The following is a 23,674-nucleotide window of genomic DNA, read 5'->3' on the forward strand; positions in this document are numbered from 1 at the left end:
TGGGTGATGGGTATTGAGGAGGGCACCTTTTGGGATGAGCACTGGGTGTTGTATGGAAACCAATTTGACAATAAACTTCATATATTGAAAAAAAAAAAAAGAAAGAAAGAAATCAAAGGCTGCTTAACCAACTGAGCCACCCAGGTGCCCCTGTTCATTTCTCTAAATGTGAGTTCCCAAACAGGCTGGTGCTCCTTGAAAAATAGACACAGTGATAGAAGTAGGTGGCTCATTAAATAGTTTGGATTCTTGGGATGCTCAGCTGGCTCAGTCAGTAGAGCGTGCAACTTCTGATCTCGGGGTTGGGAGTTCGAGCCCCACACTGGGTACAGAGCATTACTTAAAAATAAAATATTTAAAATACATAAATAAGTAGTTTGGACCCTCTTCCTAGGTACCAGGGAGGGTTACAGTTCCCTACCCCCTTGAAGTCACTTGCTTTGAATCATGACCCACCAATAATGACAACAGGGACTGCCTTCTGCCACATTGGGACAGGCACGGTATGAGCAAGACACAAACCTGTTGTTTGAGCTGCTGAGATTTTGGAATTATCTGTAACCCAGCCCAGCCTGAGGGAGACCACGCTTTTGGACAAGAACAGCATTCAGCACGTTGCAAAACTGAGGCCCAGAGTGGAGAAGTGGGTTGTCAAAGTCCAGACAGCTAGGCAGGGCTGGATGCACACCACGGCTCCCACCCTTCCTTCACAAGATGGCAGTTTCTGGAGGACAGAACCCCGGGACATTAAAGGACCACGCGTAGTAAAGAGAAGCCGCTACAATTTTTTTTTTTTTTTCAGATACCATAAAACTGACTGTATTTATAGAGTTCAGGGTTAGGTTAAAATAAAACACCATTCTCCGTCTCGCTCTGACTTACAGTCATCTATAAAAGAAGATATTAATGTATGAAGCAGAAAAAAGGCACGCGAGCAAGTCCTGCATATCCTTGATTTTACTGCAGCGGCCGCATCTGCTTGTGTGGTCCCACATCCTGTCGTTTCACCCAGCTACCTGCCCGGTGCCAGAACCGCTGCACCTCAGCCCAGTCCACCGTCACCACGTCAGGACTGTCACGTACGAACCATCGTCAGTGACGAAGACATACATACTGGCACAGAAAGGTCTTCCAGACCTATCATCACTTGAAAAACACACACTGCTGGGGCACCTGGGTGATGATCTCGCGGTTCATGGGTTCGAGCCCTGCGTCCCCATCAAATGAAGCGACAGGTCATGGAAACCAAGCAAACTCAGAGGAGATGCTACGACTCTTTCTGGGCACCTGTAAATAAAAGAAATGCTCTTTCTGGTTTGGTGAAATATCACAGTCAAGCTGACAGCTTTGTGGGCGGGAACAATTTTATTTTGTCTTCAATTTTGTAGGAGGCTGTCCACTCATGGTATTGCCACTAACTTCGGTTTGAAATAAGGAATCAAAAGTGAAAATATCAATCCTCACGAAAAAAATTACAGAGCAAAAGAATCAACAAAACTGACTTGTAAGTAGATATTTTTTCAATCTTCGGACCTCAAGCAATACCTTATTGAAGAAATCCTCCGTGATTACCAAATATTTCATTTCCTTTTGTATTTTCCCCTTCCTTTCATGTAACACAAGCCTCTCAATGGTTTAAAACAATATCGGCTCATTTGCCTTCTGTGGAGCATCTTGCCCCTGAGTGATGTTTGCATTTTGATGGAGGACTGCCGCAGGAAGCTCACATTTTCCCACCCGATATCCACTCCTCACCCAAAAGGTACCGTTACCAGTGAAATCATTTGAGATTCTTTCCCCTGTTAAAAGCACATCCTATCATGAATGTCAAACCAGCAAATACCATCTCAGCAAAGCCACAAGCTGCCACACGCACTATGGGTTTCCAAAACATTCTCACTCCCACAGCCCTGAACAACAGAAATCGATCATTGATATCAGATAATAGATAACTGGTGTTTATTTATTGAATTCAGATTTAAGAGGAGCTCAAGAAAGCCACCATTCCCGGCCTGCCTCAGAGATATTCCCCAGATTATAAAACATCAACCAGAATGGACTCTGCCAACCTGAACATAGACCCCAGCGAAACCCACACACGCCCATGAGGGTCGACGATTACACCTGCAGTCTCCTCAAGGAAATTTCTCCTCTCTTGAAGAAGATTCATTTTGGTGAATAGGACCCACAGCCTCCTCAGACCAGTCTTAAAATGACGATGATAATTATACTGTGTTTATTGACGTGGACTGGCTGGAGTGAGGATTTTTTTTATTTTTTATTTTATTATTATTTTTTTAACGTTTTATTTATTTTTGAGACAGAGGGAGACAGAGCATGAATGGGGGAGGGTCAGAGAGAGGGAGACACAGAATCCGAAAGAGGCTCCAGGCTCTGAGCTGTCAGCACAGGGCCCGAGGCGGGGCTCGAACTCACGGACCGCGAGATCATGACCTGAGCCGAAGTCAGCCGCTTAACCGACTGAGCCACCCAGGCGTCCCTGGAGTGAGGATTTGAACAGCATGGCCCCACCGTTCTTCAAGGTGCCCAACCACGGGGTGGGTGGACTAACCCATCCCAACAGCAAGCTCACAGAAAGCGAGTGCCTAGCATATGTTTACACAGTATTGGCAGTGCTGTGCAGAGAACACGCACAATGGGGCGACTCAAACTGGCTCCACTTTCCCTGCTGTGTAATCCACAAAAACATTAGCTCAGTTATGCTCCCAGGCTTCTGACATTAGACAAATGCAAACTGCCATTCTTTAATGGGCCTACATAGAACTCTTTCTCTCGCTCTCATGGGCTGGTTGTTGTTGTTGTTCCTATTAATTTTTCTTACTTTGTTTTCAATTTCTTATCCTGGGACACAAGCCCACTCCTGTATGCCTCTGTCATGCCAGAAAACGACTGACAGTTTCCTCTGGAGAAAACGTAGCAGATGGGTGAGGCTACAGTTTATTTATTTATTTGAAGCTTTTAAACTCCATTAACACTCGTTCGCTTTATGTATCTGAAAGCCCTTAATCCCTCAGAATTTCCAAGCAGATACAGAAGTCGATCTCCCATCATCTCTCTTCTGTACCACTGCCCCCGCCCCCTCTCCTTCCATCTAGCTTCCTTTTCTTCTCTATCTTCCTTTCTTGGGCAAGTGCCACACAACTCCAGATGCAGACGCAGCCAGCTACCCTGCCTACAAAGGAAGGAATGCTGCCCCAGCTGATGTAAGCCCTTGGGAGGGGATGGAAGCTGACAGAATGCAGACCTCCTGTCGCGGGGCCTTCTGGGAAGTCCCACTTCTGACTCCACATGGCTCAGAGTCAAGCCTCCTGGTTGAGAAACACTGCATATAATGTATGCAGAACCAGCCCCTTGCCTCTCTGCTGGAACCTGGGACTTTTTTTTTTTTTATCATTTATTTTTGAGAGACAGAGAGAGACAGAGCATGAGTGGGGGAGGGGCAGAGAGAGAGGGAGACACAGAATCCGAAGCAGGCTCCAGGCTCCGAGCTGCCACCACAGAGCCCAACATGGGGCTCGAACCCACAAACCAGGAGATCGTGACCTGAACCGGAGTCGGCACTTAACTGACTGAGCCACCCAGGCGCCCCTGGAACCCTGAACTTCTTGAGTGGAACAGAATGTTGTCCAAGGCCTGCATTTTCGAGGTGAGGAAACCAAGGCCCTGGGCAGTATGGATCAACCAGAACTAGAAGCTAGGCCTCCTGGCCCTGAGGCAAAGCCTTCTTTTGCTTCCTTGTGATTAGAATAGCTGCCTGGGTGGGCGGAAGCATACACCCTCCCCCCAAGTAGCGATGGACAGACACCTTGTTCTTCCCCTCGGCCCCTCTCCCCCCGCTGGGAACTCCCGCTTCTCTCAGAGGACGAGGTACTTCACCTTCTCCCTTCTTAACTTCTCCCTTCGTGCTGATTGATGGTGGCCATCAAGGGCCAAGCAAGACTCTAACACCAGGTTACCCGACTCCAATCATAGCGGTGTGATTTGGACAAATGACACCACACCCCCCCTCTGTACTTCAGTGTTCTTCCCTAGAAAATGCAGACAAGATTAGCGCCTACCTCCTAAGATCGCCGCGAGGGTTCGATGAGTTCATACACACGCGGTGGTTAGGGCAGCGCGGGTCACGCTGCAGGCACAGACCATGATGGAGAAGGCAGATGAGCCCAGGACTTCCGCCCCATTCATCCTTGAGGTCCAGCATTTGACTGCGAGTGAAGAGGCCTATCTGGTTAGTCACTGCACTCTAGAACACAGTGGATGTGAGATAAAAAAAAAAAATTACTGAGGGGCGCCTGGGTGGCTCAGTTGGTTGAGCGTCCGACTTCGGCTCGGGTCACGATCTCACCGTTTGTGAGTTCGAGCCCCGTCAGGCTCTGTGCTGACAGTGCGGAGTCTGCTTGGGATTCTCTCTCTCCCTCTCTCTCAAAAACAAACGCTTAAAAAAGTTGTTGAGTGAATGAATCTGGCACAACACACTGCTTAGAGCAGGGGCTTCCTTACTGTGCACTGAATGAATATGCGAATACTTAGGGGAAGTTGCTTGCTAAGGTGATTGGTGGATAAATTCAAATCTGAGGGCACGAGTATCTTCTATTGCTCTAAGGCATTTATATCAGCTGCTGCGTTGAAAAGGTCAACCAGAGGGGCGTCTGGGTGGCGTAGTCAGTTAAGCGTCCAACTTCAGCCAGGTACCTATCTCGCGGTCCGGGAGTTCGAGCCCCGTGTCGGGCTCTGGGCTGATGGCTCAGAGCCTGGAGCCTGTTTCCGATTCTGTGTCTCCCTCTCTCTCTGCCCCTCCCCCGTTCATGCTCTGTCTCTCTCTGTCCCAAAAATAAATAAACGTTGGAAAAAAAAAAAATTTAAAAAAAAAAAAAAAAAAGAAAAGGTCAACCAGAGCCCAGCTCTCAACTTCTAGGACATTGTCTATCCATGCACCCAGGACAAAATCACTTGTGCTTCGTGACAGTGCCCCCCCCCCCCGCCCCGCCATGGTGCCTTATGGGAGCTGACATGCAATTATTGATTGACATTTTCCTGGTGTCATCCAGGCTTTGAAAAACCAAGTTCCAAAAACACCCTGCCTGGGATCCATCTCTGAGGGGCCAGTAAATAAAAGTACCTCAATAAGCAAAGAAGACTGAAGACAAGAGACGCTTGAATCAGAAACTCAGATCTGGAACTCTGTAAGCGGGTTTAAGCACTTAGGCGGAAGGAAGTGCTCCAGAAGCAACAGGTCTGGGACATCTGGGGGTGGCACTGAGAACCAACACAGAGAATGTCTGGGGCTGCTCAAAGGAAAGGCGTTCCACCAGAACAGAATAAGTTAGTCACTTCAGAGGCTTGAGTTGCAACTTGACCTTGAGTAAATAAACACTGCTGACTGCTGGCCAAAACACTTAGCTGGAGAGTTTTATTCACCCCACTTGAACATGATGCCACAGTCAGAACCACGTGGGACCCAAGTCTACCCAGGAGCTCAGCTGCAGGGTATCCGGGACGTGAGTAGGGTGACCCTGAGGGGTGTTGAGAGGTTGAGAAGATGCCGAGTTCCCCCAGAGGCAGCACCACCCTGGGCCTGGGCCCTCCAGAGCCCTCAGCCAGTGTGGTCCTGTGGTAGGGAGCAGGCCTCCCACCAGCCAAAACACATAGCCTCCGACTCTGTCACCTCATGACAACATCACAGAAGTATGGAGAAAGAGGGCAGTGTAGACCCCCCAAAGCAAGCTGGCATGCCATGGTGAGGTCTCAGCCCCCTTACGGTTTGGAGGCTTTTCCTATGACGTGAAAGCTCCAAATAAAGATTTTTTTTTTTTTTCCAAACCCTGTGCCTTTTAAAGGTATGCCATTCCCCCGGCTAACAAACAGGGCGGAGAAAGCACCTCTTTCAGGGCTTTTGGGCAATGCCAGACGAGAGCAGACTCGTATGAAAAACTATCTGATGTCCCTTCCCTTGGCCAGGGAGGCAGGGTTCCCAGGATTTGGTACCTGCAGATCCTGACAGTCTGACACCAACACTCCCACCCTGCCTCTGCTCATTAGGTCCTTTGGTTCCTGTTTCCAAGGAGCCAGAAAGGACTGATCCGCCCACCTCCATCCACCGAGGCTCCTGCTGAGGGATCCTGGCACCTAGGAGGCCTGCACATGTTTACACATCTGCCCCAGAGAACCATGGAGCCAGTGCTGTGGTTAGGTGGGTCAGGCTCCCATGTCTGATTCTGCCATCTTTTACTTCAGTATGGGCTTCAGCTGTTTCATTTAGAAACTGAAAACCGAAATTTCCGTCTCCAGAATTGTCTCACACATTAAGACGAGGTTTATAAAGCTTAATAAATAGGGGCTGGGGCGCCTGGGTGGCTCAGTCAGTTAAGCGTCCAACTTCAGCTCAGGTCACGATCTCGCGGTCCATGAGTTCGAGCCCCTCGTCGGGCTCTGGGCTGATGGCTCAGAGCCTGGAGCCTGCTTCCGATTCTGTGTCTCCCTCTCTCTCTGCCCCTCCCCTGTTCATGCTCTGTCTCTCTCTGTCTCAAAAATAAAGAAACGTTAAAAAAAAAATTTTTTTTTAAATAAATAGGGGTTAACTATCTTTTTCTTGTTCATTACTAACAGAAAAAGCAGGGGTTTGGGTGGGGGGTAGGGATCTTCTGAAGCCCCACCCCACAGCCTTTTAGAATAAAATTCCAAATCCTTCCCAGCCCAGGAAGCTGGGCTTGGCCTGAGTTTGGTTCATTCTTTAGCTCTCTCGGCACATTCCCCAACACAGCCGGTGCCTTCCCGCCTCTGAGCCTTCAAACATGCTGTTCCCTGCGTTTGGCTGCTCCAACTCCTTCTCATCCCAAGTTCTAGTTGAAAAGGCTCATTCTTGGAAAAGCATATCTCAGACTGCCTTAATCCTGGTGCAGCTCTGATGGTCTGTCTCATGGCATACTGTTGTTTTCACTTACGGCGCTTACCACAGTTTCAAACTATGTGTTTGTGTGTTACACCCCTTCCTCCTCCAGGATCCTGCAAACTCCATTTGGCCGGATGCTGGGTCCGGTTCATTCACTGCTGTATCCCAGTGATACAGATAGACTCCTGGCACTAGCAAGGCCTTCCGATAATATTTGTTGAATTAATGTGTTGAAGAATTGAATCTCCGGCGAGCCAGGAGGAACCAGGAGCTACAAACAGCTTTCTAACAGCCCTCAACACCAGACTGGGGAGCCAGCAAAGCACTCCACACTTTCTGTTTTCCCAGAAAAACAATCGCCACCTCATTATCTGAAAGGCTGAAGCATCCTCCATTCACTCAATGGAGAATGTGCGTATCTGGGCCCGTGTTCCACTGGCTCGGGTCTCCTGGAAGATTGCTAGATCTCCAAAAGAGGCAAAAGCTCCTGGGGTGTAAAGAAGAGGGACGGGGAGGAAGGAATTTGTGAAAAGGCAATCACCTGGGACCAGGCACTTCACTTTCAACGGCATGCTGTTTGAACACTGTGCCCAGCGCAGCCCCACCTGGAACTTCCAGGCCTGCTCTTTCCGCACACCTGTCTGGGTGAAGGTAGGTTTTATTACACCCAGGCTAACTGTCTCAGTGCACTGAGATGACATTTCTCTCAAATAAACATCATAACCCACTCTAAAAACATCAGTCAATAGGAATATCAGGGCTCCCCCAGCCCCACCACACCCAGGGGATGTTAGATCAGCCAGTGGAAGCAATTGTTGAGGCTTAAAAGCTGCAAGCCTGGGGTTGAGGCAGGGGTGGGGGGGGAAGTGCCCCTTTATAAGCAGGCAGTTCTTTGGCCACTGGGGCCCCTGTGTCCAGAAATACGGGTCTTCAAAGAGCAGAAGCACGTCTGCTGGCCAATTGCAGAAGGCAGGCATGGGAAGTGGGGGAGGTGAGCAGAGGGAGGGGCACCCACAGAGTGCAGCTTCAGTGGTTGGTAACAGGGTTCCGCTTCAAATCCTGGGTGCAGCCTTTACTATTTGTTCACTTTGGACGAGTTCTTTCATCTCACTGAGCTTCGGTTGTCTCATCCGTAAAATGGGATAACCAGCACAGAGGGTTGTTGGGAAGATTAAATGCGCTAAAAAAAAAAAGGCACCACCACCACCACCAAATCCCCAAACCCTGAAGCCTTTAGACCAGGGCTACACACAGTTAAATCTATGTAAGTGTTTGCTATTATTTAGGGTCTTTCAGATCAGATGCATCATCATTTCATTCCATCAAGCCTCAAACCAATGCTTCCACATAAGGTAGAGTTATCCATCCCCATTTTGCAGATACAAAAACTGAGACTCACGACTGTTAAGTACGTTAGCCAAAGCCACATAGCTCAAGGGGTGGCAAGACCAGCACTCTGACCCCAGTAATCTGCGTAATCATTATCACAATAATTGGCATTTCCTGAAAGCCAGGTGGCTTATATCAATTACCTCATCAAATACGCAAAACCACTCGGTAAAGAAAGAATTCTTATAACTACTTGACAAAGGAGGACACAGGGTGAAGAGGTTAAGTATCTTGGCGAGCTCACACAGTTAAAGAACAAAGTAGGAGGGGCGCCTGGGTGGCGCAGTCGGTTAAGCGTCCGACTTCAGCCAGGTCACGATCTCGCGGTCCGTGAGTTCGAGCCCCGCGTCGGGCTCTGGGCTGATGGCTCAGAGCCTGGAGCCTGTTTCCGATTCTGTGTCTCCCTCTCTCTCTGCCCCTCCCCCGTTCATGCTCTGTCTCTCTCTGTCCCAAAAATAAATAAACGTTGAAAAAAATTAAAAAAAAAAAAAAAAAGAACAAAGTAGGAGCTTGAGTTCAATTCTGACCCCAAAACCAGTTTCTTTCATTTACATCCTGCCTGTCTGTATTTGTTACAGATCTCATGTGTCCACTTGAAACCACGGATGTCCCTGAATTTATATTAAATGTAAAACACCTCCTTGTTAAATGGGGTCCATGAGTGGCTCCATCCCAATGAAGGAGCCCGCTGTCATGAACTGTAAGAAATAAGGATATCCCCAAAGAACAGCCTAGCTTTCCACCAAGTTCCTTCTAGAAGGTTTGGTTTGCGGTCATAGATAGCAATTGGGGAATGTGTTAAAACGGAGTATGGGAAGTTCTTAGCCATCTGGCTTTAATCTTTCAGGAATTAGAACACCACAGATATTTTCTCAAGTTAGTCATCACCTGCCATGGAAGGGTTTTCCCTAGAAACGCATGACTGTCCTACCCAGTTGCATGTGCCTCTGAAAGACTCTATGTCCTCCCAACTCTTTTCTTCCCTTAGGTGAAGACACGTAAAGAGGCCAACTACCAACATCCTGAAACAAACAGAACAGTGGCGACTTTTCATGTTTTATTAAAATACCGACCTACTAAAACCTGGTGCTAATCTGGTGCTCACTTTGCAATTATCTGGGCCCTTATGTTGACCTATTTATTAATACTTGAAACCATAGTTTTGTGAAACAAATTCCAAAGTGGCAGTTTACTAGGCTACCTTCCGTTTTTAACAAAGTGCAGTACAAAACTGCCTTGCTGGCTTTAGAGCAGCCCCTTGTTAGGGCACTGTGCCCCAGCAGAGGGCCAGGACGCCCTCAGAGTGACCGCGCCCAGGCCTGCCTGACACAATGGCTCCAGAGGCTGGGGCGGGGGCGGGAGGGGATGACGAAGGTAGGGGTGGTGGTGAGCTTGGCTTGGCCAACTCTGCAAAGTGATCTCTGCCCACAGTTTGGTCTGCGGCAGTTCTAGATAAAACGCAGGGATAAAAATTCAAGCCAGGAAGTCTGGCTTCAACACACTTAACGGCACTGGGTAAAAAACCATAAATTAACTGAAATGGCAGGGACTACTCATTTCTTACTACAACAGGCAAGTGTGGAAAAAACACTTGCCCTCAATGAGCATTATCTGATGCACCAAAGACTTTTCCTCAAAACAAAGTTGAGACTTTGTGGATGGACGGAAAGAGGCCCTGCGGGTGGGACACAATTGACGTTGCCCAGGCGGTAAAAGGAAACAGGGCTTCTAGAAACGTGCAAAATATCTACAGCTTCTGCATGACAAAAATTCAGCACAAGTACAAATTTTAGCTTTTCTAATTTCATCTTGCCTAAAGTCGTCCCAAAAAAGAGAGCCGTAAAGTCAACTGGTAACGTAAACCTCAAATCCCAGGCTTATGTCTTAAGGGTTGGAAGAAATAGTGAACTTTCCTGCTAAAAAGAGACATGAATTCGATAGTCTCACGTAAGCAAAAGTCAGCGATTGCACGTATACTGCAAAAACACTTGATCCTAGTTTTCACACGACATCACTGTGCCGAATGCAATTGTCCAGTCTAAACAGTGCTATCGTCACTACAAGCGATCGTCAGGGGCACACACAGCGGGCCCCAGGGTGAGAGGTTCATCTGGGATGCAGCATCGACAGCTGTAGGGTCTGGGTCCCCCTTCCCCAAATTCCTGACTGTTCTTGGTCACTGAAGAACGATGCGTTGTCCCTAAGCCAAGAGGCAGAGGCAGAACAGAAGCAGCCTGGGTATAGTCTGGGCATGCTGCCAGGAGCAGAGCCACGTGTGTGTGCCCACATCAATTCTGAGACCCTACAGACAGCACAGCTTTCTTAGGAGCCCATTTTTCATAGAGGTGGCAGCGGGGTGGAGAAGTCTTAGGATTAAGGGCTGCTTTTTTTTTTTTTTTTTTGTCAAGAAATTCATTCCCATCACATGCAGTAAAGCTCTATTCCAGACCCATCAATAAACCCTGGGGGAAGGGGGTGGAGGGAACCAGTGGCTTGAAATTCCAGACCTCAAAGCACCCAGAGGCCCAAGAGGAAAGAAGCCTTTCCCTTAGCAGGGCCAGACAAGAGCAGGGGAATGGAGCGTGGAGGGAGACAGTTTCTACACAAATACCCCACCCCCCCACTTCACGGCTGTGTCAAGTAAACAGCAGCGACAGCTGTGAGACACAAAGCACTGCCACTGTGCCTCATGACCACCACTCACAGAGCACCTGCCATACGTCACCTGCCCTGCCAGGCATTTGCTACGCACTGTCTCGAGTAACTGTAAGAGTCTTCATACAGCTGTTATTTTTACCCCCAGTTTTCAGGTAACTTCCCTATGGTCACATATCATAGAAGCGACGGAATCTGAATTTGGGCCCAGGTTTGTTGGGAGTCCGAAACTCTGAACTTACTTCTCCATTCCACAAAAATTAAATGTACTCTTCTTAAAACCTTTGAAAGGCCCTTCTTCTACCTGTAGGCTGTTGTTTGTTTTCAACCCACCTCTTAAAGCCGCCCCGCACGTGGGGTAGAACCGTGCATCTTGCCCAATGGCCCTGCTTCTGGGATTACAGCTACTTGCCCACCAACATCGCCCCCACGGTGAGGAAGGGTCCATCCTGTGAAATCCACTCCTCTCAGAAATCCACAGGAGAGGCACCCCGCCCTGGACACGATAGCACCCCGACGGGGGCTTTTGGAAAGACGGACAAACCCAACCCTGTGGCAGCACCCGGCCTCATCCTTAAATCACCCAGAAGTCGCGGAGGCCACGGGTTTCCTGGTTTCCCCCAACTTCATTTCCAAGGCAACAATGGAGCAACTTCCCAGACGCAGAGTCAAGCGGGGATCGTAACCAGGCACGCCTTCTGTTTTTCACAATGTGCCCAAAGACTGACGAACATAAGAGGGTCTCTTCAACACGCTATTCGCCCTGCCAAGCATAGTCTCGTTCCCCTTTTGGTGGCTCACAAAGCCTGAGGGAAGCCCGCCGCCAGGCCCCCAGGACCACACAGGACACTGGGTGCCGAGGGATCCGTCTGCAGCTGGACTCCATCAAGGCCCCTGTGTGCCTTCCCACCTTCCTCAGCAGCCACGCTTTCTTCCGTCATTGGCTCCCAACCTGGCTGCACATTGGAATCACCTGGGGAGTTTAAACGCTATCGAGGACTGGGTCCCAGCCCCAGGGATTCTGATGTAATGGGTCTGGGAGGAGGCCAGGGCAGCTGCATTTTAAAAGTGCCCAGGCGATTCTAAGGTGCAGGCAGGATTGAGACACCCTAAGGAGGGAATCAGTGATTCTGCAGATGCTCAAGTTCGTCCCTCTGAACTTTCTCTGCATTCCTCAAACTGTCTGCACTTTTCCGACTCATTTCACCTGTAGCTCCTCTGTTACGGAACCAGGCTGGAACGCTGGCGGAGAAACCAAGCAGCACTCGGAGATCTTGGTGGATTGGAGATTTATTTAGCACCGGCGGGCCTAGAAGAGACCGTTTCTCCAAAGATCTGAGCCCCAAATGCAAGTGGGAAGGGCAATTTATAGCTGTCAGCTTCCGTATTCGTGGCGGGTTTTTGAGCGCGTGCGCAGCAAACAGGGCAAGAAGAACCCGAAGGAGGGGTCTCTAAGCCAGAGACCAGAGCTTGTTTTAGCCCCATCGGCCATCTTTGGCATACTTTATTCACTTCTCCAGCATTCCCCCCGCTTTGATGCCTTTTAAAAAAACTTTTAGCAGTCATCACCTTTCAGTATTACAGGTTGGTACTCTCGGAAGGCTAAGATACGTGTAGTAGTTTGGCAAGCAACAGTGTTTTCAATAAAATGTACCACGGCATTCAGTATACAGGGCCCGATGGACGCAAGTAAAATTATGGAGAGGAGGGGCCCCTCCAGGGCAGGAAGCCAGGATGCCCAATCTGTGAGATTCCATCCTTCTTATTGATTGATACTTTCCTGTTGTCTACTTTTTTTTTTTTTTTTTGAGTTCCTTAACCTTAGTTGTAACTGTTCCTGATTGGTTTACGAAATAGCAACATGCCTCCCCCAGAAAGATGCAGATCCCTCTTTTTTTCTGAAGTGACGAGGTGGAGGGACTTGCCGATTTTGGAGGGTCACTGCCACCAGAAAGTTTATTTGGCTTTGTAAGGTTACCAGAGAATCTGCCACCCATCCCATGTCTTCATTTATCTCTTGAGATAGTCTATGGTACAGTCCTACGGATGAACCTACGCCCCCAATTCTGGTTCCTATTCCTGTTGCAATTCCTGCTCCTATCAGAACGGGTAGCAGGATTGCCTGTTTAGCCAGGGACTTGGGGCTAAAGGCTGTTAGGAACTGATTTTCAGTGTATACGGATACCTCTGGGGTTAGGAAGACGGAATAACATATCTGAGTCCAGTTGGCTTCTAAGCATTGGTAGGCCGAATTAGAACACAGTTAGAACACCCAGGGGTTGAACATAGGGTTCAAATATAACCTTCTTCTTTAAGGTTATATTTTTTGCACATAGAAAGGTACCATTCATACCTTCAGGGACTGTACAGGTTAGATTGTCGGTATTTGTGAGACGGACCCCAGTGGCCAGGGGTCCAATTAAGACAGAGGTGTTGGTTTTGAGATTTTCAGGAGCTTCCCAGGTCAAAGGGATGGGAGCGGCTAAGTGAGCCCTCCGGCTGAGGGGCAAGCACATCCAACAGGTTTCGGTGTGATTATGTATTTTATGGAGGACTTGTAGTGTTGGCCCAACGCTGGAGTGGGGAATTGGTAAGCATCTGATTGAGGGCTGAAAGGTTCAAACCCTGGTAGGCTGCCCAGGGAGCGGTTGCCTTTATAGCTTGTATTACCCCATCCTGGCTATCCTTTATAACTTTTTGAAGGGCCCTGTCTTGCACCCCTTCCCCGTCCAAGATCCCCCACTGAGGAAGGTAACTGTAGCAAGCTCGCTTCCCTCTCTGGAGGCCCTTGTTGTGACATGGGTTCCTGATATTTTGGGTTATCTCTACGGTCCAATACTTAGCCCTTGGGGCACTGGGTGACCGACAGAGAGTGGGTGTTTCTCCCTGGTAGCAATCTTTGTGGAGGGAGGTGAAGGTGCTGAATGCCCTTGACCCCCTTATTGTCATATAACAATCCTGGGGGCAAAGTGGGTAAGCGGCAGTTGTGAGGGTGAGAGACGTTATCATAATATACAGGCAATACTTAATAATCTTCCCATCCAGAGGAGGTATGTGAGACCCAGCATGCATCTTTTGTCCCATGTCTAGCTTGTTGATGCAGTCTCTATCAGCCCAACAGTAAGAAGTAAGATCAGGGCTATGACACCAGTAAGGGGCAAGGGCTGGCAGAGTTGCATCTGAACCCCTGGGCTTGGTCCATGGGTTGATTTCTCAAGCTTCTGCCATGTACAGGCCAGCCAGCTTCTGGGCTGTGGCTGGAGCAGGGCTGGAGGTCTCAGGGGCCAGTTTCCCTTTTGAGGGTCAGTTTAAGCAGGTTGACTGGATCTGGATCACTTCACCAGGTTGTGGGTTCTTCTGAGTTGGCCTTCTTAACTCTGGAGTGATGGACCCAAGGGGTGATACCTGAAACTTTAAGGGCTGTAGGAGTTGTTAGAATAACAGTATGAGGCCCAGTCCACCATGGTTTAAGACGTTCCCTCTTTCAATCTTTGACCCATACAGAGTCTTCTGGCAGAAAGGGGTGAACGGGGTCCCTAAGGAAATTGGGGCCCTCTCTATGGTGTATCTCTAAAACTTGTTTAGGACTGCCCCCCAAGGTCTGGAGCTGTTCTCTTATTCCCTTGTCTTCAATCTGGTGTAGGTCTCCTGGGAGTTTTTTTAAACATGGGGTGGGGGTCGCCCATATAATAACTCGAAAGGGGAGAATCCTAGTGCCCCAGGCGTGCATCGGGCACACAAGAGGGCCAGTGGTAGAAAATCTGGCCATGGGAGATTAGTCTCTTGGTGGAACTTAGCCAGGGCTTCCTTGGAGGGTGCGATTCATCTGCTCTACTTTCCCTGAGCTCTGGGGTCAGTAAGCAGGTGTGCAGTTTCCAGGTAATGTTGAGGGACTTTGTCAGGGTTTGTATAATGTCTGCCACAAATGCAGGTCCCTTATCACTGTGTATGGTTAAGGGTAGGCCAAACCGAGGCACAATCTCCCGTAGAAGAGCTTTGGCCACCTCGCGACTTCGTTCCGTCTGGTCGGGAATGCTTTGACCCATCCCGAATATGTACAGATTATTACAGGCAGATTATATGCAGATTATTACAAGCAGGTACCTGAACCCTTTATTTGGTTGTATGTCGGTAAAGTCCACCTCTAAGTCTTCGAAAGGGGCGGCCCCCATCCTTTGTGGGCCAGGCGGGGGCCGAGGGGCAGACCGAGCATTGTTTTTGGCACACGTTACACATTGTTCGCGGACAGCTTGGCATAATGCCGGCAGCTGGCTGATACAGTAGGTCTTTTTGAGGAGGGCCTCTAGAGCAGTTTTTCCTTGGTGCCTGAGTTGGTGATATTCCTTCACTAGGTGTTTTCCCATAGATGACGGGACAAAGATGTGCCCATTTGGCATGACCCACCATCCCTCTTTGTTTAGTGTGCCTCCTTCTGTCGAGGCCCAACTTTTCTTCTCGTTTGTATACAGGGGTGGGGAGACTTCCCTCTGGGGCGCGAGAGTCATAGTGTAGGTAGGAGCTTCGCCTGGGTCACCACAGGCGGCCACGCTCGCTGTTTTGTCAGCCAGGTGATTTCCTTGAGTTCTGGGGTTGTCTCCTTTCTGATGTCCCTTACAGTGTAGGATAGCTACCTTGTCTGGCAGCCATACAGCCTCAAGAAGCTTTAGTATTTAGTATTTTTGATAGTTTTCCCTGTAGCAGTAAGGAGGCCTTTTTCTTTATAGATGGCCCCATGTACATGCACAGTAGCGAAGGCATGCCAGGAATCAGTGTATATGGTAACTCGTTTACCTCTGCTAAGGATGAGGGCTCAGGTTAAGGCTTACAGTTCAGCTAGTTGTGCCAACCATCCTTCCGGCAAGGCCTTGGCTTCCAGAACTTCAGTGGTTGTGGTTACTGCATATCCTGCTCTACGGCTGCCCTCTTGTAAACAGCTGCTCCCATCACTGAACAGGGTGATCTCCGGGCTTGTTATAGCCTGGTCTTGGAGGTCCAGGCGGCTGGCATAGACTTCATCCACTACTTGGGAACAGTCATGGTCGGGTTCTCCCTCCTCCGTGGGAAGGAAGGTGGCTGGGTTTGGTGTTCTTACTGTTTCAAGAGTGACCCTTGGGTTTTCATAGAGAAGGCCTTGATATTGTGCCAGCCGAGAACTGGAGAGAAAACTAGATCACTGGGTGCTCATGAGGGACATGACTGTGTGTGGGATGTTAACATTAAGTGTTTGTCCCAGTGTGAGTTTGTCCGCCTCCTTGATGAGCAGGACTGTGGCTGCCAGCACTCTGAGGCACGGTGGCCATCCTGCAGCCACAGGATCAAGTTTTTTTGACAGGTAGGCTACTGGCCTCTCTCCAAGTTTGGAGAGAAGATCCCAGCCCAGGAGAGGAATCAGGCAGCCAGGTAAGTAGAAGAACTCGTGTCGGACCTTGTGACCCCCAAGTTCACATTGTCGAGCTTGACAGAAGGGCTATTGTATTGCCTGTGTCCTAGTAGCCCCAAGCATGGTTGCTGTTTTTTGGCTGAAAGGGGCCACCGGGGAAGTGACAACCAAGTGTTCAGTCCCAGTGTCAACCATGAAAGTTACTGTTCGGCCCCCTACTTTTTTTTTTTTTAATTTTTTAAATTTACATCCAAATTAGTTAGCATATGTTGCAACAGTGATTTCAGGAGTAGATTCCTTACGCCCCTTACCCATTTAGCCCATCCCCCCTCCCACAACCCCTCCAGTAACCCTCTGTTTGTTCTCCACATTTAAGAGTCCCTTATGTTTTGTCTCCCTCCCTGTTTTTATAGTATTTTTGTTTCCCTTCCCTTATGTTCATCTGTTTTCTCTCTTAAAGTCCTCATATGAGTGAAGTTGCATGATATTTGTCTTTCTCTGACTAATTTCGCTTAGCATAATACCCTCCAGTTCCATCCATGTAGTTGCAAATGGCAAGATTTCATTCTTTTTGATTGCCGAGAAATACTCCATTGTATATATCTATACCACATCTTATTTATCCATTCATCCATCGATGGACAGTTGGGCTCTTTCCATACTTTGGCTATTGTCAATAGTGCTGCTATAAACATGGGGGTGCATGTGTCCCTTTGAAACAGCACACTTGTATCCCTTGGATAAATACATAGTAGTGCAATTGCTGGGTCGTAGGGTAGTTCTATTTTTAATTTTTTGAGGAACCTCCATACTGTTTTCAAGAGTCGCTGCACCAGCTTGCATTCCCACCAACAATGCAAAAGAGATCCTCTTTCTCCACATCCTCGCCAACATCTGTTGTTGCCTGAGTTGTTAATGTTAGCCATTCTGACAGGTGTAAGGTGGTATCTCATTGTGGTTTTGATTTGTATTTCCCCGATGATGAGTGATGTTGAGCATCTTTTCATGTGTCGGTTGGCCATCTGGATGTCTTCTTCGGAGGAGTGTGTATTCATGTCTTTTGCCCATTTCTTCACTGGATTATTTATTTTTTGGGTGTTGAGTTTGATAAGTTCTTTATAGATTTTGGATACTAATCCTTTACCTGATATGTCATTTGCAAATATCTTCTCCCATTCTGTTGGTTGCCTTTTAGTTTTGCTGATTGTTTCCTTTACCGTGCAGAAACCTTTTATTTTGATGAGATCCCAATAGTTCATTTTTCCTTTTGTTTCCCTTGCCTCCAGAGACATGTTGAGTAGAAGTTGCTGCAGCCAAGATCGAAGAGGTTTTTGCCTGCTTTCTCCTCGAGGATTTTGATGGCTTCCTGTCTCACATGTAGGTCTTTCATCCATTTTGAGTTTATTTTTGTGTATGGTGGAAGAAAGTGGTCCAGGTTCATTCTTCTGCATGTCGCTGTCCAGTTTTCCCAGCACCACTTGCTGAAGAGACCGTCTTTATTCCATTGGATATTCTTTCCTGCATTGTCAGAGATTAGTTGGCCATATGTTTGTGGGTCCATTTCTGGGTTCTCTATTCTGTTCCACTGGTCTGAGTGTCTGTTTTTGTGCAAGTACCATACTGTCTTGAGGATTACAGCTTTGTGGTACAGCTTGAAGTCTGGGATTGTGATGCCTCCTGCTTTGGTTTTCTTTTTCAAGATTGCTTTGGCTATTTGGTTTTTTTTTCTGGTTCCATACTAAATTTTAGGATGGTTTGTTCTAGCTCTGTGAAGAATGCTGGTGCTAGTCTGATAGAGATTGCACTGAATATGTAGATTGCTTTGGGTAGTATTGACATTTTAACAACATTTGTTCTTCCTATCTAGGAGCATGGAATCTTTTTTCCATTTTTTTGTGTCTTCTTCCATTTCTTTCATAAGCTTTCTATAGTTTTCAGTGTATACATTTTTCACCTCTTTGGTTAGATTTATTCCTAGGTATTTTATGGTTTTTGGTGCAATTGTAAATGGGACTGATTCCTTGATTTCTCTTTCTGTTGCTTCATTGTTGGTGAATAGGAATGCAACCGATTTCTGTGCATTGATTTTATATACTGCAACTTTGCTGATTTCATAAATTGGTTCTAGCAGTTTTTGGCAGGATCTTTTGGGTTTTCCATATAGAGTCTCCTCCTGGGTGGTCTGGATGACTTTTATTTCTTTGTGTTGTCTGATTGCAGAGGCTAAGACTTCCAATGCTATGTTGAATAACAGTGGTGAGAGTGTACATCCCTGTCTTGTTCCTGACCTTAGGGGGAAAGATCTGATTTTCCCCATTGAGGATGATATTAGCATTGGGTCGTTCATATGTATGTGGCTTTTATGATCTCAAGGTATGATCCTTCTATCCCTACTTTCTTGAGGGTTTTTATCAAGAAAGGATGCTGTATTTTGTCAAATGCTTTCTCTGCATCTATTGAGAGGATCATACAGTTCTTTTCCTTTCTTTTATTGACATGATGAATCACGTTAATTGTTTTGAGGATATTGAACCAGCCCTCCATCCCAGGTATAAATTCCACTTGGTCATGGTGAATAATTGTTTTAATGTATTGTTGGATCTGGTTGGCTAATATCTTGTTGAGGATTTTGCATCCATGTTCATCAAGGAAATCGGTCTATAGTTCTCCTTTTTAGTGGGGTCTCTGGGTTTGGAATCAAGGTAATGCTGGCCTCATAGAAAGAGTTTGGAAGTTTTCCTTCCATTTCTATTTTTTGAAACAGCTTCAAGAAAATAGGTGTTAACTAAATGTTTGGTAGAATTCCCCTGGAAAGCCATCTAGCCCTGGACTGTTGTTTTTTTGGGGAGATTTTTGATTACTAATTCTATTTGTTTACTGGTTATGGGTCTGTTTCTATTTCTTCCTATTTCAGTTTTGCTAGTGTATATGTTTCTAGGAATTTGTCCATTTCTTCCAGATTGCCCATTTTATTGGCATATAATTGCTCATAATATTCTCTTATTGTTTTTATTTCTGCTGTGTTGGTTGTGATCTCTCCTCTTTCATTCTTGACTTTATTTATTTGGGTCCTTTCCTTTTTCTTTATGATCAAACTGGCTCGTGGTTTATCAATTTTGTTAAATCTTTCAAAGAACCAGCTTCTGGTTTCATTGATCTGTTCTGTTTTGTTTGGTTTTGGTTTTGGTTTTGGTTTTGGTTTTGATAGCATTAATTTCTGCTCTAATCTTTATTATTTCCTGTCTTCTGCTGGGTTGGGGTTTTATTTGCTGTTCTTTTTCCAGCTCTTTAAGGTGTAAGGTTAGGTTGTGTATCTAAGATCTTTCTTCCTTCTTTAGAAGACCTGGATTGCTATATATTTTCCTTTTATGACCGCCTTTGCTGCATCCCAGAGGTTTGGGGTTGTGGTGTTATCATTTTCATTGGCTTCCATGTACTTTTTAATTTCCCCTTTAACTTCTTAGTTGTCAGCCCCCTACTTTCATTTTTTTTTTTTTTTTTTTAATTTTTGGGACAGAGAGAGACAGAGCATGAATGGGGGAGGGGCAGAGAGAGAGGGAGACACAGAATCGGAAACAGGCTCCAGGCTCTGAGCCATCAGCCCAGAGCCTGACGCGGGGCTCGAACTCACGGACCGCGAGATCGTGACCTGGCTGAAGTCGGACGCTTAACCGACTGCGCCACCCAGGCGCCCCCCCCTACTTTCATTTTGACTGTGGGCTCATGCAGCCCAGAGAGAAAAAGCCCGGTCCCCCTCAGTCCGATTCTATCCTGGCCAGACTAACGAGGTTCTCTCCTCGAGGTTCTTCCTGATATTGGCTGGGTTTTGAGGGCCCCTTCCAATTTGGACATTCATTCTTCCACTGTCCCTTCTCTTTGCAGTATACACATTGGTCCTTTGCTAAGGGGGCTCTGGGCTTCCCCTCTTTTGGTGGTTGGGGTCTTCCCATCTTTGCAGTGTCTGTTTCTTTTAGTGTTGCTGCGAGAAGAGTGGCCTTCTCTTTTAGTCTCTCTGCTTCTCTTTCGGCTGCGACTTCTCTGTTTACGAAAACTTTATTGGCGACCTCTATCAGCTGAGTGATATTCATCCCAGCAAAGCCCTCTAACTTCTGGAGTTTTCTTCTGATATCTGGGGCAGCCTGTGCCACAAAGGAGGTATTTACCATTTGTTGACTTTCTGGTGCCCCATGTTCAAACGGGATGTATGCATGGTATGCCTACATAGTTTTTTACAGTAGTCTCTGGGAGACTCCCCAGGCTGCTGTGTGACTGACGATATTTTAGTCATGTTCATGGGCTTTTTCGTTCCAGCTTGGATTCCCCAAAGGAGGGTTTCCTGATATCACCAGATATGGCCTTGTCCTTCTTCTGTCGTGAAATCCCATGGTGGGCGTTCTTCAGGCACAGCAGCTTGAGCCCAGACAGCAGGGTCATTGATCCCTGGAGGTGTGTGATTTTTTACATACTGTCGTGTTTCTATTCTTCTTCTTTTTTCTGTATTAAACAGAGTATGGAGTAACTGTTGACAATCTTCCCAAGTCGGTTGGTGGGTCTGGAAGAGGGACTCCATCAAGTCGACTGTTGCTTGTGGCTTTTCAGAGTATGATGGAGTGTTGTGTTTCCCATTGAGGAGGTTGGTTGTAGAGGAAGGTTGATAATACATCATGGAATGGCTGGCTGGACAATTCCATCCTCATTCTGTCTTTCAGGCTCTCTCATCTCCCTTACAGGCATTTGGAGAGTGTCAGGTCTGGGTCTGGGGCACAGTCTGGCTGCTGGCCCTGGTTGGGGAGGGTTCTCCGGGTCTGGGAGTAGAGGAGAGATGGGCGGCACGTCCATCCGTCCGGTGGAGGAGAGACAGACAGAGGAGGAGTTTCAAGCTTAGGGTCAGCGGGGAGGGAGCCCGGTGAGTCAAAAGGTGGTGGAAAGACGGGATCTTCCTCCAGGTCTCCTGAAAACACTAGGGGAGCAGTAGGTTGCTTCTTTGGTTTCCTGGGTGAGTCTCTTGATAAGGCAGCTAAAACCTTTGCCTGACTCTGCTTGCTATGGATGAATTGCACCCAAGGCGGAGGATTGGGCAATTTCAAGCCAGAAGTCAATGTATGGAAATTGATCAGGGTGACCTGGGTTCCCAGTGACCATCAGCCAAACCCACTGCGCCACTGGAGCATCTAATGTCCCTTCTGGAGGCCATCCTACATTGAACATGGGCCATTCTAGTTCACAAAAGGTCCTTAACTTCCTGGGTGTCATTTTCACCCCATAATTGCCTGAAACTCCCTTTGAAAAATGTTTTCAGGATGACCTCTAAAATCACAGGCTTATTCTGTTTTGATCCCATTATTAATTCCTTTCTTGTGTTCAGTGTGGAGGAGACAGACAAAGGGAGGGTATCCTGTCAAATGAGAGGACCAATCAGATACTCCACTGGTCATGTTCAGGAGGGAAACTTTAGGTGAGGCTTGGCCAAAGTGGACTCAGCTTTGTGACTTGCGATCGGAGTCTAATCCAATGCCACCCTGGACTGTATGCCTTTCACCGCCACACAGGTGAGCCCACTCAGACTCCATAGACTTTTGGGGACCTTAAGGGTGCCCGTCAGTGGAGCTACAAACTCGAACTCAACTGGCAAGTCTGGCCGAGCCACACATTCACACACATACACACCAGAGGCTATTACATTCCCTCCCACAAATTTTTCTACCTGTGAGACCACTAAGGTCTCTGGGGAGTGATCAGGTCCCCCTTCCATCCTTTTGGGTGGGCCTGACTACTTTGGGGCCCTGGCCTTACCGGTTCCAACATCCTGCCCAGGTCCTCACCTACCAGGTCTCTTTGAGTCCCACGAGAATGAGGGAGCAGGCCGGCGGGAGGCGACCAAACAGGAGACTGCCGAAATCCAGGCAGGACGCCCATTCTCCTTTGCGATCCCTCGTTCCATCACCGCCTAGCCGTTTTCCCAAACCAGTGGCAACAATGGGCCAGAGCATTCTCAGTCAGGGAACCAAATATGTTACAGAACCAGGCTGGAACACTGGCAGAAAAACCAAGCGGCACTTGGAGATCTTGGTGGATCAGAGATTTATTTAACACCGGCGGGCTCAGAGGAGATCGTTTCTCCAAACAGCTGAGCCCCCAGCGCAAGTGGGAAGGGTAATTTATAGTTGTCAGCTTCTGTATTCCTGGCAGGTTTTCGCGCCGGCGGCAAGAAGAACCCAGAAGAGGGGTCTCTAAGCTAGAGACCAGAGCTCGGTTTAGTCCCGGTGGGCCATCTTTGGCGCGGTACTTTATTTCTCCAACACTTCCAGGGGAGCTTTGCATACTGCCCACAAACAGTACCCCTTCTCTCTGAGCCTCCTCGCTCAAGGCGCGCAAGATCCCCGGGAAACTTTCCTGAGCGAAGCACCCCCAGCCGCGGGAACTTACTTGGGTTCCACGTGTAGAGACTTCACAACAGCTGGGAACCGGGGCGAGAGCCAGGTGCGCAGGGGAGCGCCGGGGCCCGGGAGCCACCAGCCAGGAGAGCGCGGAAACCCGGGAGCGGCGAGCCGGAGGAGCGCGGAGACCAGGAAGCCGCGAGCCGGGAGAGCGCGGAGACCCGGGAGCGGCGAGCCCGGGGACCGGAGGCGCGTAGACCCGGGAGCGCCGGGGAGCTCACAGCACCAGCAGCTGCGGGAAGCGCTGGGCGGGTGCAGCCTTGCGCCCCGGCCCGGAACGGGAACTGGACGGGAGGGCACTTGCGGCCGCGCCCGCCCGCCTGCCTCGCCTGGCAGAGCAGAGGGGCGGAGGCGGTGCCGGCCGGACGGGGCGGGGTCGGCGCTGGGGCCGCTGGCTCGCGGGAAGTCTGGAGACGCGGCGCACAGAAAAGTGGCCGCGGGCAGCCCCAAGGCGCGCTCCGGCCGGCCGAGAGCTGCCAGCCGCGGGCAGGGCCGTGGGCAGGCGGGAGAGTTGGCCTGGGGGTGACACTCTTGGGGGAACTCCTTGCGCCACGGTGGCCGCGAGTCCAGACCCTCCCCTTAATAGTATCGACCCAGAGCCTGCAACCAGAGGCAAATCCTGGGCAAGACGGTGAAACTCTCGTTAAAATGGGACACGTGCGCCTGGATGAAAACTAGCTTGGAGGAATCAAACTTTTTACGACAGAGCATATACGTAGATTTATACTTTTAAATTTATTTATTTATTTATTTATTTATTTATTTATTTATTTAATGTTTTGTTTTTATTTTTGAGCGAGACGGAGCATGAACTGAGTAGGGGCAGAGAGAGGGGAACAGAGGATCCGAAGCAGGCAACGTGCTGACAGCAATGAGCCCCATGCGGGCTGGAACTCGGGAGTG

At 48.4% G+C, this 23,674-nt stretch overlaps 1 protein-coding gene across 9 annotated transcripts in view; it reads right to left on the reverse strand.

The window, feature by feature from the left end:
* The window catches only part of NOD1 (nucleotide binding oligomerization domain containing 1), a 78,388-nt gene extending 55,174 nt beyond the window's left edge, over positions 1-23,214 (reverse strand). For 7 of the 9 annotated variants that reach the window (XR_006716415.1, XM_045495203.1, XM_045495210.1 and 4 more), the window contains exon 1: positions 22,761-23,214. The gene's annotated coding sequence lies outside the window, so the exon portion shown is untranslated. Of the gene's footprint in view, positions 1-4,079; positions 4,265-22,760 lie in introns of those variants that run through there. The other 2 variants (XM_045495205.1, XM_045495206.1) reach the window with 2 other exon arrangements.
* Between the last annotated feature and the right edge of the window lie 460 nt (positions 23,215-23,674).

The sequence above is a fragment of the Leopardus geoffroyi genome, chromosome A2 (assembly GCF_018350155.1).
Source record: "Leopardus geoffroyi isolate Oge1 chromosome A2, O.geoffroyi_Oge1_pat1.0, whole genome shotgun sequence".
Taxonomy (NCBI): Eukaryota; Metazoa; Chordata; class Mammalia; order Carnivora; family Felidae; genus Leopardus; species Leopardus geoffroyi.